We start from the raw sequence: 16,730 nt of genomic DNA, 5'->3' as shown, positions 1-16,730 counted from the left end.
AAAAACACTGTATGTACAAGAAAGGTATACCTCCAATACAATCATATAAGCACGAGATTTAAACTGACTTTAGACAAGACCTCAGTACAGCTCAATGCATATGTTTGTATTAGAAAGCATGGATATCCATGGAGTCCATTCGAAAGAGATGAAAAGACTGACGAAACTTTACAATGTTTGGCATTTATACCTTTGTAAACACTTGTTGACTCCACTCTCATTTGTCTTACTTCTGTCCAATGATAAGGGTTTCCACTCTATCATTGCACATTCCTGCTGCGGGGGGGGGGTTTGCATACCACGTTGTACCTAGCAGGGCGCATCCATCTTGTCTTTCAGTTCCCCTCCCCCATCTCACACTATCTCTGCTAATCTCCTGCCTTTTGGCGTTTAGTTCTGACACTTATCTGTGACTTCCAGTTGTGTTAGGTTATGCAAAACTGCACGTAGCTGGTTTTGCCGATGGAAAATGAAAGAACTCGAAACTTTCACAATACTGCATATTAAAACAAGGAACAAAACACATACACACACAATTTAAACATAATGATTAAAAACAACTTAACTATAAAAGAAAAACACACACATAATGTAAAACTTATAATTAATAACATAATTAATCCCTCATGCAGAAATCATCACTACATAGTTTTATAATACACCAACAGATGTAATACTCTCTAGATATTATCCTCACATTTTAGAGGTTTACTCCAAAGATAAGGCAGCTCTTCATACAGATGAGTCCAAGTTTCATCCATCTGTTGTCCGTTACCACGACAACGTTACTGAAATAACTTGAGTACTGTTCATTTTCACAAAGTAAAGAAATAAATGAACCTTGGAATCCACGTCTGCATGGCTGTGTTTATGCTGGCCTTACTGTCAGGCTATTATTTAATTGCATCCCTCAACAAGAATCCTTTCTTGTAACACGTTATTCAGTTACATTAGTATTAGTAATAACTGATCCCTTTCATTTTCTCAGTCGTGCTGGGAAAGAACCACAGTCCCCCAGCATCGAGATGTAGACCCATATATTTGAAGTGCAGCCGACAAAAAGAAAACTTGCTGGGGACGCCTCTTAGAAGTAAAGCAGTGGGGAGGCCAAAGCACCAGGGACGAACGCAAATAAAATGCTGAGTGCCTGACTATGATCCATTCAAAAACAAAATAAATAGGGAGGAAATATCTAGAGAATTAAATATGGAGACTGGGTATATAAGAAGTGTAAGGGATGATATAATGGAACCCCCCCCTGTGCCTTCTTTTGAAGAAACATTTGAGCTGATTGAAGTAGTAGCTTAACATGCCAGTTAGTAGATCTGGCAAGCTGTGGATAAATATGGTACCTCAGATGGCTTTCTGATCAGCAGTGAGGAATATCAAAGCACTAAGTTACTGTAGTTCCATCCATTGTGACCTCTAACTTAATGTGGCTTCACAATAGGGCACTGGCATCAGCAAGTGTTTTTTTTTTATGAAGATATGAAAACAAATGTAAAATGCATGTTTGAGATGTTTTGAACTTTGAAAAAGCATGATACTGAACCACAACCCCCTGGCATTTGACAACCATGTTCTTTAGGAATGGCTGGCCAAGTATTAACAAGCACCACATTCAAACACAAACCCAAGAAATAAAGCCCCCCATGCATGCAGTGCTGTACCACTCTAAAACTATGTTATAAATTGCAGACAGACACAATCTGTGCTTATTGTAGTTGCAAAACAACTCAATTCCTTCACTGCACCTAAGCAAAGTAGTCTTGTTCCTACACACACTCATGTGTTCTTGACAGCTGGTATCGTTTGAGTCATGAGCTGACCCTGAGATACATTAGCTTTACAAGCTTTGCCAACTATTGTATCAACATCAGACAGGAACACTTTCAATTAGCTGCAGTGTTTCAGTGATTCCAAAGCCTAAACAAGTGTTTTGTGGCCATCTTCCAAATTGCTTTTTATAGCCAGTGGCTTTGAATGTGCATTTCAAATTACTGGTCCTTTAATGATGACAATTAACACATATAAAGAAGCCCAGCAAGAGGTTTCAAGTACAAAACACACTGGGATTTTTTTTTCTCTAGTTGTACTCATCCTTACAAAAGTCTTTTGTAAATATCTTATCCCATTGAAATGCCCTGACCAAAACATAATGAGAGTGAATGGGTAAAGCATATAAAAGCATAATATAGAAGGTGTACATGTAAGTAAACTGTACGGTATTGAAAAGTTCCACATAAAGTACAGTAGCACAATGCAGAACACTGCAATATGTATGTCAACAGGTTTCTTTTTAATTATTACCATGTGTTGTACAATATAATGCAGCAGATATTTAAAAGGAACTGTATTAAAGACATTTTTGTAATCAATGCAATATCTGTATTTCGAGTTCTAAAGCAAAGCAGGCATGTTTGTTTTAATGCTTATTTTGTCAGGTTATTGGGGAACTCCTGATGCAGTCACTATGCTTATTGTCACCATTTTTTATCAGTCCCTTTGTAGTGATATGAAAATGTGTTTGACTGTATAGCAAAGCAAATGAAAGCATCGTGGAATCACGGTAAGCAGTGTAAATCACAGTGTAAGCATGGTAAAAACACAACTGCAAAATCAGTATACTAATACGAGGGCAGATTTTATGATAGAGTGTACATGACTGTTTTATTACATTGTTATTCTGATTCTGCTCTTGATTTTGGAAACTACATTATTAGTCAAGAGATCCACTTCCAAAATTAATGAAAAAGCAATAAGCATACAGGGTAGCTCCTCATAATGCCGTTTTAAAAGATGTTCTGTTTTTATTACATGTTTAAGAAAAGAAACAGAGTTTTGCAATTAGCATAAGGGTTGGGAATGGCATATCTATCCGGTTTACATGATGACCTTGAAAACAGGATGTAAAGTGATGATTTTCAGACGGACAAATGTTTAACTAGAAGTGTTTCTCCGTATCATTAAAGTCATAGGAAAAGACTTCTAGCCAAAACGTTTTGTTTTTTTTGTCGGTATTTTGTAAATGAAAAGTTTGCTGTAAAATGATTAAGTTTTAAGGAGAAAGCTATTTCAGTTGCACCACTGTCTGCTGCATCATATCCTTATTATTTGCTGCATCATATCCTCCTGTTCCTTTTCTAGATGAACGCTCAGGAAACGCAAGTGTTTGTTATCTGCTAATGCGCCCATGATGACACGCTGTAATTGTGTGACTAAAAAAACACTGGGACAAAACAACAGGAAATGACAAAGGAAGAGGCAGCATGATGATTTTCTTTGATGTGTTTATTTTCAATGAAATGCTAAACATCTTGAAGTATTCATTTCCTCAAGCCTATTTTTATTTGTGCTGAGCTCTCTCAGAAGTGACATCTTGGATTGGTTTTGGATAACTTTCCAGCCCTACATTGCATATGAAAGCATGGCAACTCTCTTTCCAGCCCTACATTGCATATGAAAGCATGGCAACTCTCTTTCCAGCCCTACATTGCATATGAAAGCATGGCAACTCTCTTTCCAGCCCTACATTGCATATGAAAGCATGGCAACTCTCTTTCCAGCCCTACATTGCATATGAAAGCATGGCAACTCTCTTTCCAGCCCTACATTGCATATGAAAGCATGGCAACTCTCTTTCCAGCCCTACATTGCATATGAAAGCATGGCAACTCTCTTTCCAGCCCTACATTGCATATGAAAGCATGGCAACTCTCTTTCCAGCCCTACATTGCATATGAAAGCATGGCAACTCTCTTTCCAGCCCTACATTGCATATGAAAGCATGGCAACTCTCTTTCCCCAAGCTGATTTCACACAATGAGTAGGAATGCTTGGCAGTGATGTAAACATCGCCCTCTATTGGGCGTAGTGCATTAACCAGTAGGGCTGTTAAAGAAAGGATACAAAGTAACATAAATAAAAAAAAAATCCCTTGCTTCTGCCCCATTTACCCTATAACATACCATTACTACAGGATTTCCAGACCAGCCCAGTTAAAACACATAGCAGCTAATAAGGCTACAATTTATTAGTTCGTCATATTTGTAAACAAATCAGATTTATGCATTTTCGATGTTTAATAATTTATTCATTTTAGGTTGTGCTTTCTTTCCGATTCTCCAGATTCCTGTTTGAGAACTTTCCAGTGCATCTATATATTCATTATTTCTCATTGAATTACATGGGTACATATATTTTACATATAATGTACTGTATTCATATGTGCATGTACATCTACATGTGTTTGGAAAGGTTACAGTATAACTAATGAAAACAAACCCCCAGCTCCTAGTGAGTATCATGTATGTATTTATTTAAATGACACTTGAATTTGGAAAAAAGCAAGCACCTTCTTCACTATTTACCCAGGAGAACTGACCTCAAAGCGTTTATATAGTGAATCTGATGGTTAGATATACAGGGATTGCAATGTAAAAAAAAAAAAAAAAAAAAAAAAATTGTTAAACCTAGTCATGTTCTGAAGGAAATGCATGTTTGTTGCTAATATGAAATTTTCTTATGTATTACATAGTCTGTTGTAATATACCCCCCCCCCCCCCCCCCCCCCAAAAAAAGAAAAAGATACTGCAGCTCAGACATTGATTCTTTGTTTAAATTCTACCTCTGAAAAAAACAATTAAGTTGAGCTATCTGTTGGAAGTCTCCCTTTTACAAATGTCTAAGTTTGACTTGATGTGATAGGGAAATTAATTAAAAAAAAATGTTCTAATGATTTATTTAGCAAAGTGTATTTGAAATTAATCAATTTTACAACTTTTAAAGCAGCAAAACAGCAGGTGCTGTTTTTTGGCCGTGCGAAAACATACAATATACAACTTCCCTCCATGTTACAGATATAGGGAGCAGTCCTCGTCTCCTTAGAACACCTGTCAGGGCTGACATGAAATCAAATACATTGTGTATCAAAATAGCACAACCTATAAAAAATAGAGTTATGATTACAGATGACATGTCCGCTGCTGTGATGATAAATGAATGTGGTCAAAGTTAGAGAGTGCTAAAGAATTATTAGTTCAGGACAGGCCTAAAAGAAAGAAAACATAGTCAGTCTTTGTCTTTATTTTTCATCACAAACGTTATTCTATATCCTGTCATGCATTTATACCTCTTAATTTTAGTTTTTAGTTCATATGTTAAATACCAGAAAGCATCAATAAACAAGGTAAAAATCTGACAAAGATATTCATAAAGCAGTAGAAGCTAATATTATTATTTCTTTTGCACCAGAACATACATTTGCATTGCATTAAACCTCATTAAGCCCCTGCTCTACTCCCTTTCATTTCCTCCCTTCTCAACACCTCTCTGCTCTCAGGCTGTTTCCCATCTGCCTTCAAACAGGCCTGCATCACACCCATCTTAAAAACCCCTCCCTTGATCCCTACCGTCCTGTCTCCATTCTCCCGTTCCTCTCTAAAACCTTGAGCGAGCGGTACATCGCCAGCTCTCTGCTTTCATGTCAACACATTCTCTGCTCGACCCCCTCCGGTCTGGTTTTCGCCTGGCACACTCCACTGAAACTGCTCTGCTCTCCGTCACTAACTCTCTTCTCCCTGCCCATGCCACCTCCCTCTCCTCTGTCCCATTTTGCCTCAACCTCTCTGCTGCCTTTTTACACAGTCGACCACTCTATTCTCTTGTCCTCCCTCACTGACCTGGGACTCTCCGGCACTGTTCTTGCCTGGTGTCACCCAAGTCTCAGTCCTGGGACCCCTCCTGTTTTTACTCTACACACATTCCCTCATCTCCTACCATGGCTTCTTGTATCATTTCTACACTGATGATGCCCAGATCTTCCTCTCCTTTCCCCCGTCTGACTCAGACATTTTCTCCTGTATCTCTACCTGTCTCTTGGATGCACTCGTATCATCTCAAACTCAAACTCTCCAAACCCCCTCTTCCTCCCCCACTGCTGCTCTCTTTATCTCTATTCCTCTTGAATCCATCACCCTCTCTCCCTCCTCATTCACCAAGACCCTCGGTGACTCTCTACCCCTCCCTCTCCTACTCTCAGCACATCTCTACTCTGGCGCGCTCATGTCACTTCTACCTCAGCAACATACACATTTGTCCCTTCCTCACCGACTACTCCACCCAGCTCCTAGTTCAGGCCCTGGTACTGTCCTGCCTTGACAACTGCAACTCCCTCCTAGCTGGCCTCCCTGCCTCTGCTATCAATCCGCTCCAGCTCATCCAAAACTCTGCTGCTCGCCTTGTCTTTTCCCTTCCTCGTCTCTCCCATGCTACACCGCTGCTCCACTCTCTGCACTGGCTCTCTATCACTGCTCGCATCCAATTCAAAACCCTTGTAGTTGCCTATCGCTGTCTCGACCTTTCTGCTCCCTCCTCTCCAGACCCTCATTTCACCCTACACCCCCTTTCGCCCCTCCGCTCCACTGGCAGATTAGCTGTACCCCCGCCTCCTCTTCCCTGCTTCCAGAGCTTGCTCCTTCTCCTCCCTTGCCCCTCAGTGGTGGAACGACCTACCCACGGATATCAGGACTGCTCAGCCCTTAATCACCTTCCGTGTTGGTGTTTCTTGTGTACAGTTTCCTAGTAACTGAAAACATTGTATTCTGGGAGATGTAGTTGTTAGTGGAAGTTTTAGGGGAGGCGGGAGGGGACGCAGACAAGCTGTGCAGCAAAATTGCTGTGCATATTTTTTATGCATTAAATTTAAATTTAGTGAGTATTTTGGATTTTTTAATGTGTAAAAAACTGCAGGCACGCAGCTTATCTGAACCGTTGTTTAAATAATTAAAAAGAAACCTGTTGACATATATATTGCAGTGTTCTGTATTGTGCTACTGTACTTTATATCTGGAGCATTTCAATACTGTGCAAGTTACTTATGTGTACACCTTCTATGTTATGCTTTTATATGCTTTACCCATTGACTCACATTATGTTTTCGTCAGGGCATTTCAAAGTGTCTTTTGTATTTGAAACCTCTTGCTGGGCTTCTTTATATGTGTTAATTGTCATCATTAAAGGACCAGTAATTTGAAATGCACATTCAAAGCAATTTGGAAGATGGCCACAAAACACTTGTTTAGGCTTTGGAATCACTGAAACACTGCAGCTAATTGAAAGTGTTCCTGTCTGATGTTGATACAATAGTTGGCATAGCTTGTAATGCTAATGTATCTCAAGGTGAGCTGATGACTCAAACGATACCAGCTGTCAAGAACACATTATTATTATTATTATTTATTTCTTAGCAGATGCCCTTATCCAGGGCGACTTACAATCGTAAGCAAATACATTTCAAGTGTTACAATACAAGTAATACAATAAGAGCAAGAAATACAATAACTTTTGTTCAAGCAAAGTACAAGTGTGACAAACCACAATTCAATAATACAGCAGATAATAGTGATAGTTACATCAGGATGAGTAAATACAAAATACTACAGGTTAAACACTTGGCAGATTCCAGTATTCTGAAGTACAGGATTAAATGCAGTAAAATAGGGGGCAGATAAGAGCAAAATAAAGCACATTTAAATGAAGGGTGATAGTGTCCCAGGATACAAACAGAGGAGTTCTACAGGTGCTGTTTGAAGAGGTGAATCTTAAGGAGGCACCGGAATGTGGTCAGGGACTGGGCAGTCCTGACATCTGTAGGAAGGTCATTCCACCACTGCGGAGCAAGGGTGGAGAAGGAGCGGGCTCTGGAGGCAGGGGAGCGTAGCGGAGGTAAAGCATCTTCTAGTGCAGGCGGAGTGTGTGTAGGAGCAAGACTACTTTGCTTAGGTACTGTGAAGGAATTGAGTTATTTTGCGACTACAATAAACCCAGATTGTGTCTGTCTGCAATTTATAACATAGTTTTAGAGTGGTACAGCACTGCATGCATGGGGGTGGCTTTTTTTGTTGGGCTCATGTTTTGAATGTGGTGCTTGTTAATACTTGGTCAGCTACTCCTAAAGAACATGGTTGTCAAGTGCCAGAGGGATTGTACTCTTCTCTGTGGTTCAATATCATGCTTTTTGAAAGTTTGAAACATCTCAAACATGCATTCTATAAGTTGAAATTCATGCTTTGTTTAACGTTTCTCTTCATAAAAAAACACTTGCTGACGCCAGTGACCTACTGTGAAGCCACATTAAGTTAGAGGTCACAATGGATGGAACTACAGTAATTTAGTGCTTTGATATTCCTCACTGCTGAACAGGAAGACATTTGAGGTACTGTATTTATCCACAGATTGACTAAGTGGCATGTTAAGCTACCATTCAATTCAGATGTTTCTTCGAAAGAAGGGACGAGGGACGGGGGACGGGGCTTTCCATTATATCATCCCTCACACTTTTTATAAACCCAGTCTCCATATTTAATTCTCTAGATATTTCCTCCCTATTTATTTTGTTTTTGAATGGATCATAGTCAGGCACTCAGCATTTTATTTGCGTTCGTCCCTGGTGCTTTGGCCTCCCCACTGCTTTACTTCTAAGAGGCGTCCCCAGCAAGTTTTCTTTTTGTCGGCTGCACTTCAAATATATGGGTCTACATCTCGATGCTGGGGGACTGTGGTTTTTTTCCCAGCATGATTGAGAAAATGAAAGGGATCAGTTATTAGCATTTATGATCTGAACTTAGGGACAAGAAAAACAAACCCCACAAATCACACTGAGACTTTATTGTTGGAGACCGTTAATCGGCAGGGAAGAGAAAAATAAAACAGTATTTCAACCACGGTAGTACATTATTTACACATTCATGACGACAGGAGCATAAACAGAATCAATCTTGGTAACGCCAGGTTGAAAATAAGACATATCCTAATGGATAGGTATTAGGTCATAAAAAAACATTGTCTGCCCCTGGGGGTACAGTAAACTGAGTCAACATGGTTTAAGAGAGGTAGAGGGCCCCTTGAATTAATTTAAGGATGAATGCCATTCAAAGATGCATCAGTATCAAATGCTCCTAGCTTTGTATTGCTTTAAAACCATTGTGGAAAATCCTATTAGTGTAAATCTATCCTGAAGACGACTGGGTGTCTCCTGAAAGGATGATTATTTATTCAGGCTTAATGGATTCTTAAAAAACAGACATTCTTTCTTAAATGCAATAAAAATCGATGTATTTTTTGTGAAATGTATTAAACCGGTAAGCGACATATAATTCCCTCTGATCTTTGGTTGGTGCCCCACATACTAACCTAGCATACGCTCCCCTGGTTTTCTGTTCAGTTTAGTGCTACTTTTCACCAAGATGATCGAACTGAATAACCATAATGTGCAGTGGGTTGGGTTCTTTTCCCATTGTTTTAAACTGGAACTACATTTTAGATGTTGTAATCTACCCATTGTAAACGTGGCATTCCACTCATCACTGTTGATTAAATGCCTGCAAGCAAGCTTCCCTTTCATCTGCCATAATAACTGACTGGAATTATGTTAATTACCTTGATGTATTGAAGAACCGAGACTTAAATCAAATCTGTTTCCTTCATTAAGTGCAAATAAACATCCTTGGTCTACAATTACATGTTCACCTCAATAAAAGCGTTCACTTTACATGTTGTGTAAACTGCAGTTCCTCGCCTCCCTTATAGGCTTGGGGTGCAGCTGTTTACTCATATGGAGCTGGATGCATCTAATTCCGAATCCAGATCACACTTAAAATCAGTTCATTTAAAATGTTAAGTCCCTGAGAAGATGAGAAGCCCAGTGAGATGCAACATTTAACATTTAATTTGCAGACAATATAATCAAAACTTGCCTGGTCACTTAATATCAGGTTGGACCACAGCATTAAACTACAGCATTGGTTTGACCTATCAGAGTAATCAAGGGACTCAGGGTTTGCCAGGAAAACATGTCCCACACCAGGGCAATGCCAAATCCAATCAGGTGGACAGGTCTTAATGAAGTGGCAGACTGTGTACTGTACATGGGTCTTATAATAAGTGCCATAAATTACATTGTCTATACATTACCTGCTCCTTAATCCTGTCTTTAAACATGTTCAAAGTGGTGGATGCCTGCTCATCTGCATGTTGATCATAGTATGTGACACTACATTGGTAAAAACACACCCATGTTTGTGGTATGCCCTGAGTGGTGCTTGTGTTTTTGAGGGTACAAAATAAACCAAGACCCATCTTTGCCAGTGGAATATGTATGAATTCTGAGTTTGTGTACTATTAATGTAACTGAATAATGTGTTACAAGAAAGGATTCTAGTTGAGGGATGCAATGAAATAATAGACTAACAGTAAGGCCAGCATAAACACAGCCATGCAGACGTGGATTCCAAGGTTCATTAATTTCTTTTTTTTGTGAAAATGAACAGTACTCAAGTTATTTCAGTAACGTTGTTGTGGTAACGGACATCAGATGGATGAAACGTGGACTCTCATCTGTATGAAGAGCTGTCTTATATTTGGAATAAACCTCTACAATGTGAGGATAATAACTAAAGAGTATATGTTGGTGTATTATTAAACTAGATAAACTTATGTGTGCAGAACATTTCAAGAATATGTTTGGATGTTTAGATACATAGGACCTTTTCAGGCACTCGATTTATAAGTTCATTCATGACTCTTATTGTATGAGAGATTTGAACAGTTTGGAAGAACGATCTCCATACAAAGCATTTTGTCCTATCTAGTGCTCAAACTGTGCGAAATCTCATATTGATTTTTTAATAGAAGACACTCTACTTACAACATAGAAACGTATTATAAATCATAAAAACAGATATTGTACAGATGTCATGTGATTTATAATTGACTATCCTCTGTAAATAGGAGTTGACTGAGAATATTTAGAATTAGAATGACTCAAAATAGAACCTCTTTTAAGTGAATGATTACAGAGCTTTTTTTTTTAACTGAACTTAAGCCAAGACAAAACGTACACATACTTTAGATGAAATATTTAGCGGTTTCTATGACAATGCACAGAACTACGTAATGAAAAAAAGTTCCTTAGATCAATTCATTATGAAACATAACAGGCAGGGAGGCCAAAGAGCTTAAACTGCCTTGCTGTGCCCCGACCAGCTTAAAGCGCACTTGCATTTGTTTTTTTTTTCTCATCTCAGCAAGGATAGCTGAAAAACTATTTTTATTATTCATTGAACAATCACCAAATACACATTGATTTAGACGGAAAGTTTGCTGCACAATTAATAGGTAAGGTCAACTGCATTCATTATCATTAATTCATCTAATAACATATTCCTTTAAAATGGGCGTTCACCAAGTGTAATGGTTTATTTGGTTTTGTTAATTCAAACTATTTTGTATAAACTACATATTTAGCTTTTATACTTCGGTTATTTATTGAACAGAAACAGCACAAAAAAAGAAGGAAATTCTTAGGGAGACACCAAATAAAACTGTGTTGAGCTGTCAGACTTTGTTACTCTTTATAGGTGTACAATAAAGATTTCCTTGATAAAGCTGCTAAAGGAATGCCAGGCAACTGCCTAAAAAGCTCCTGTTTAAACTAGCAGGAGATTGTTTATGATTCTCTTCAGTCCTCCTGATCAGTAAGTGGGTTGCTGCGATTTGGCAACATTTGATTTAAGAAGAAAAACAGGGGTAAACAAATTAAAAAAATAAATAAATAAAACTCACAATAAGGTTGCAATATTATGTCACCAAAATGATACACTTACAGTTGCCCAAGGAGTTTCCAGAATACTGAAAAGTCGGAATCTCAAAAAGGTTAAAATACTGAAGAAGTAGTGTCAGCATTGAATTTTTACTGGGGAATCCCAATAAAATATGGTAATTTAAACAATTTCACTGTTTCTCAAAAATGGCGACGTTTCTGTTTTGTTTCCAGAGATTTAAGCATCATTCTTTATAAATAAACAGAAGATTACGTAAAACATACCATTTTTTAAGAAAAAGAAAATACATTTTTAAATGACCTAATTTGTTTTAATTACCTTAAATTAAGATCTTGCCCTGCTTCCAATGTTGCATGTACTAAATCAACTTATTTTTAGAGACTTTCCTGACTTCAATTGGATTATATGCTCCCTCCTCCAAGTCAAGCTGTTTTCAGTTACAGGGATAACAAAGCTGATTTTCTTTTTGTAAATTACCCCTGGCGCAAACGTCTCCATTTGTTCCAGTTGTTGCAGCGGTCAGCCGTTCTACTGGAACTGATTAAGCGATTAGGAGGGTGACTGATCAATACATTTACAGAATTGATTTATCTGTAACATCTATTTTATAGCATGACCATCAATTCAAATGAACACCTGACTAGACACAGCCTCTTTCTCCATTGAAATGATCCTTTGCAATTTACTGACTTTTAAAATACCAAATCCTTGCAATAAATCTGACTGGTTTACAGAGAACCAAACTGTGTAACATGGTCGGGTTTTAAGAAATTATCATCGTTAATAGAACAAAGCATCATACTTTTTTTTTTTTTTTTTTTTTTTTTTTTACACACAATAAAAATTTGATTTATTAAAATGTCTCCTGTGTCACAACTAATGCCATAATTTCTTTGTTGGTACAATACAAAAACAATGTTTAACGATTGCAGGTAAAAACGTATTCCTCATTGACATACACATTAAAACTTAATGGATTGAGTTTACTCCAACGACTGCATAATATCTTGGGGATTTCAAGGGATCAAATAATTGCACCAATGTGGACCATGGGGTGTTTTCCTAAAAAGAAAAACAAAAAGGTCATAGTTTTGAATTTAGCTTCTAACAAGTGTTCAGGCTAAACTTATCATCTTTCCTCTTCCTAAATAACCAACAAGAATATCATGAATCATGCTGCCACAATGCAAACATTGTAATTTGAAGGGTTAGTTAGAACGTCCTTTCCAAGTTCAGAGTGTAATAAGAACAAGCGCAAGGACTGTACAAAGCAAAATCAAATGTGAAACAAAGGAGAGATCTGTCATGGTACTGTAGTGTCTTGAGGCCAATATGTGGAATAATCACAAGCTCTTTATTTTTTTCCCTTCTCCTCAGTCTGCGTGGGAAGACCTTTATCGATTTAATTTCTCTAAACCTCACTACCTTGGCAAGACATCTCCATCAAACTGCCCCTGAGGAATAACTGCCCTGCATTACGAAGGTAAGATAATCACCCCTCTGAATGCGATGTGGATTTAATGATATTGCTGGATTGTTCTCAAGAGCTCAGGTTCTCCTGTTCCAACACATTTAAGTCTGTTCAGACACTGATGGAACAAAGCAGTGCTGTAGAGCAGTGAGCCATCAAGTGTTATTTTCTGAAATTTAGAAATTCCTGGACTTTATATTAATTATCTGGAAGTTATATTAGCAATTAGGCTGTATGACAAACTATACAGCTGTTTAACTCTACATACAGTAAATCCTGAAATACAGGAATTCTAAATAGGTTTGGTCTGCATATAACAGAGGAGGTAATATTTTAGAATAGAGACTACAGACACTAGTAATTATGAAAAGAATTAAAGAAACATGACATTTTTTGCTTTACCAAACACCAACACATATGCAGTGCATAAGTTTAAATAATGTGAGGAAATCAATAATATGCTTTTGTGGAGCATAATTTGACTGCTGATTGTTTATTGAAACAGCACTTGCTCAGTCTGGTTGACTATAACATACACGGTAACTTGCCTGTTCTTTCAGGTAGCAGAGTCTGTCCAGAAGTATTAATCCCTCAATGCAAGGAGCCAGGACCACCTTTAGCTGAACAATAAGCAGTGAGTAAGCTGTGGTAAGTTAACCCTTCTACTTCTCGTATCTCATGTTAAACTGAAAGAGAGCCATTGATTCTCCCAAGTAAAACTTGAGTTCTGTATTCATCTCAAGTTGAACTGTCCTCATTTATTCAGAACAGTAGCCAGCAGGGATTCCTTTGTGTATTTCAAGCTTACCACATTCCTTATTTCCTTTGACGAGGTTAACATTTTTATATGCAGAATTCAATTTCGTATCTCTCTAAATCTTCTCCCAAAGGTCAACTTTATATTGTTTTTTTTATTAGAGTACATGTAGTGAAAGCATTACACAAAGTCTTTCACCAAGCTACCTCAATCAAAGCAACAAAAACAAAACATGTTTTTTTCCATTTGTACTAATCACACATCGGGCCCAATTCCAATAACTTTTAGCTGGGGAAAGTTCAGCTGCTGTTCTTAGGAATGGTAAACACTGGGACATAGTCTTCACTAAATGGGGAAGCTGGGTGGAAGGTTGTAACTGGGCGAAAGATAAAAAGATACATTTTAACAAAAGAAGTATGTTCTAGACGTATGTCCAGAGTGTCCCAATCACAAATACAATAAACATCTTGATTTGAGCTGAAGGTCAGAAGCCAATGAGTTGTATTTATGTGGTGGCTGAATGGCTCGTTATCTGAGAAGCTCTTCGAGAAACATCCTCTATCTTCCCCATACTGTTTCTGATTTATCAACCAAAACCAAGCAGAAGTACAATGTGTTCTAACACAACTGCAGTCACTTTTTATATGCCAAGTACTGTATATGGATCTCAAGAACTTACCATATTGAAGGCTTCCATCTCGAATGTATTTGTCATAGTAATCCAGTATTAGACTGTCTGGGAGCTGGAAATAAATTGTAATTACCTCGGATAACATTTTGACACTGGTTTAAATCATAACAAACACAGCTGAAGGTAATTTTAAGCCATAGGCACCTAGGCTTGAAATTACTCTCAGTCATAAAGTGGTCAAAGGGATCAGCTGTTAAAATATACCGTCATACTATGATAAAGTTGTCTTATCCATTTCCTTATTAACTTACACCTTCTACCTTATCATTAATCATGACCTGTACTGTGAGGGTAAGTGCTAAATCGTACAATATATTACACACCTTACGAAACAGAGAGTATTACCTCAAAAATAGTTTTAAAAAAAAGTCAATCTGAGAAAACATAAAATGTACCTTCCTTTTTATACGGCATCTTTGAATATACCTACATAAAAAGGAATGACAAATAATACATTTTAAACTAGTAAAAAATAACTTAATAGAAGAGAGGAACATTATTTTCTTGCTAGTTTTATACTGTTAAAAGTGTTGTACCCTTCTAAAAATTGCTTTCGCCCTTCAAAACGGGGCCTCTAAAGTTTACAACAATGCAATATGAATGTTTGATTTATTTGTAGTGAAGCCTTGATACATGTCGACTGTGATTGAATGTGAACTGGCACTATATAAGTCTCCTATTGATTACATGTGTATAAAAGATTCTCCTGCATTTCTGTTTAGAGGTTCAATATATTCCACAGTTTGGTCTGATTGGGACCTGGTGGAGCGTCTGTGTAGGAGGCTGCAGGGTAATAAATGACAAAGACAACCATTGCTTTGTTCCCGACATTGTCTAGACTAGACACTACCCAGGGAAAATTGTACCTGGAAGTAAAAATATACCCTAAATTATATTTAAAAGTACTGTACCTGTAAAATCTTTTCAGAATTGTTATCTGAAACCCTAACCCTCATCTGTTTGCTATTGCAATATACAATACAGATGCCTACTAATTTGGCCACAGTCTCTTGGCTTAAATTATTCTTAGGGCAGCTGTTCCATCAATAGACAGTTTAGAAAACATTATACTGACCTTTAACTCATCCATGGTTTAATATTTATTCATGTTTTTTCCTTTTTAATTCTTTCTCTGTTCTAGTATTCCTCAACCAACCCCAAGTGCATAGTAGTAAATACTACTGTACTGAAGTGACTCTGAATTCCCTCAGTGTTACTGTCTACTAACATCTGATCCTGACTGCAGACAGAAATTCAACTGAGCTACACCTCAAAAACATATTTTAGGTTTAATTTTGTCCCCCTTATTGAAGTCAACATAAGTTGATTGTGTGACCAGGCCTTAACCTGTTGAATATGATTAATATAATGTAGCCATTCCCTGGAAGTGTCAATAAAGCACTGCTTACCTTTTTATTGTACCATAATGTTCCTTTAAAATTACATGGAAGACAGCTCTGTAAAACAGTGACTGAGTCGGAAGCTGCAAAGAACAAAAGAAACATGAAATGTATCAAAAGATAGGTTCCCATGAGACTCCCATTGCATAGCAGTTTATGCCATTTCACGATTAACTATTTGGGTGTTATTCATATAACTGAAATGTCTAGGGATATTTTTAAAGTGTTGAACTTTTTGTTCTACTGTTCCTCACTTTTCTCTAATTTTCTCCCAACGGTTTCATTTTGGACATTTAGATCAGAACCAATGACTGCTACCGATTTCTGTAAACAGTTCTATATATGGGCTATGTCTCGACACCACCACTAAAAGTGATTTAAACGCTGCAAAAAAAACATTAACGAGCAGCAGAGTTTGCCCTAATGGCAAGACAGAGAAAAACTTTTTTTTTTTGTTAATTTCATACTTTTGGAAAAATCAATGATATAAGAAGAACTTGGTGGATGTGGAGACTTTTTTTAAGGCATAAAAAACATTAACCAATAATAACGTGCCTATGTGAACAGAAAGAAATCATAGTAAAATACACTTGTATTCCACATAGATTTGTGTGTGCTCATATTCAGGATAATACAGGCTCTATTCTGAAGCCGCACCAGTTCTGGATCTTGTAAAACTGCCCAGAGGCAAACTTTGAGTCAAGTGTGCCCTGTGTGTACAAACTGTGGAACCGACAGCAGTTGCGGCTTGCATGTTAATCTAGTTAATAAGCCATGTCTAAAACATCCT

The 16,730-nt window shown here is 37.6% G+C and overlaps 1 pseudogene; it reads right to left on the bottom strand.

The window, feature by feature from the left end:
• Positions 1-7,238: 7,238 nt before the first annotated feature.
• Positions 7,239-16,730, bottom strand: part of LOC117419710 (probable methyltransferase-like protein 25) — a 25,001-nt pseudogene continuing 15,509 nt past the window's right edge.

Source organism: Acipenser ruthenus, chromosome 14, assembly GCF_902713425.1.
Source record: "Acipenser ruthenus chromosome 14, fAciRut3.2 maternal haplotype, whole genome shotgun sequence".
In the NCBI taxonomy this organism is placed as follows: domain Eukaryota; kingdom Metazoa; phylum Chordata; class Actinopteri; order Acipenseriformes; family Acipenseridae; genus Acipenser; species Acipenser ruthenus.
The sequence above is the reverse complement of the archived record's forward strand: the minus strand, read 5'-3'. Positions and strand labels throughout refer to the sequence as shown.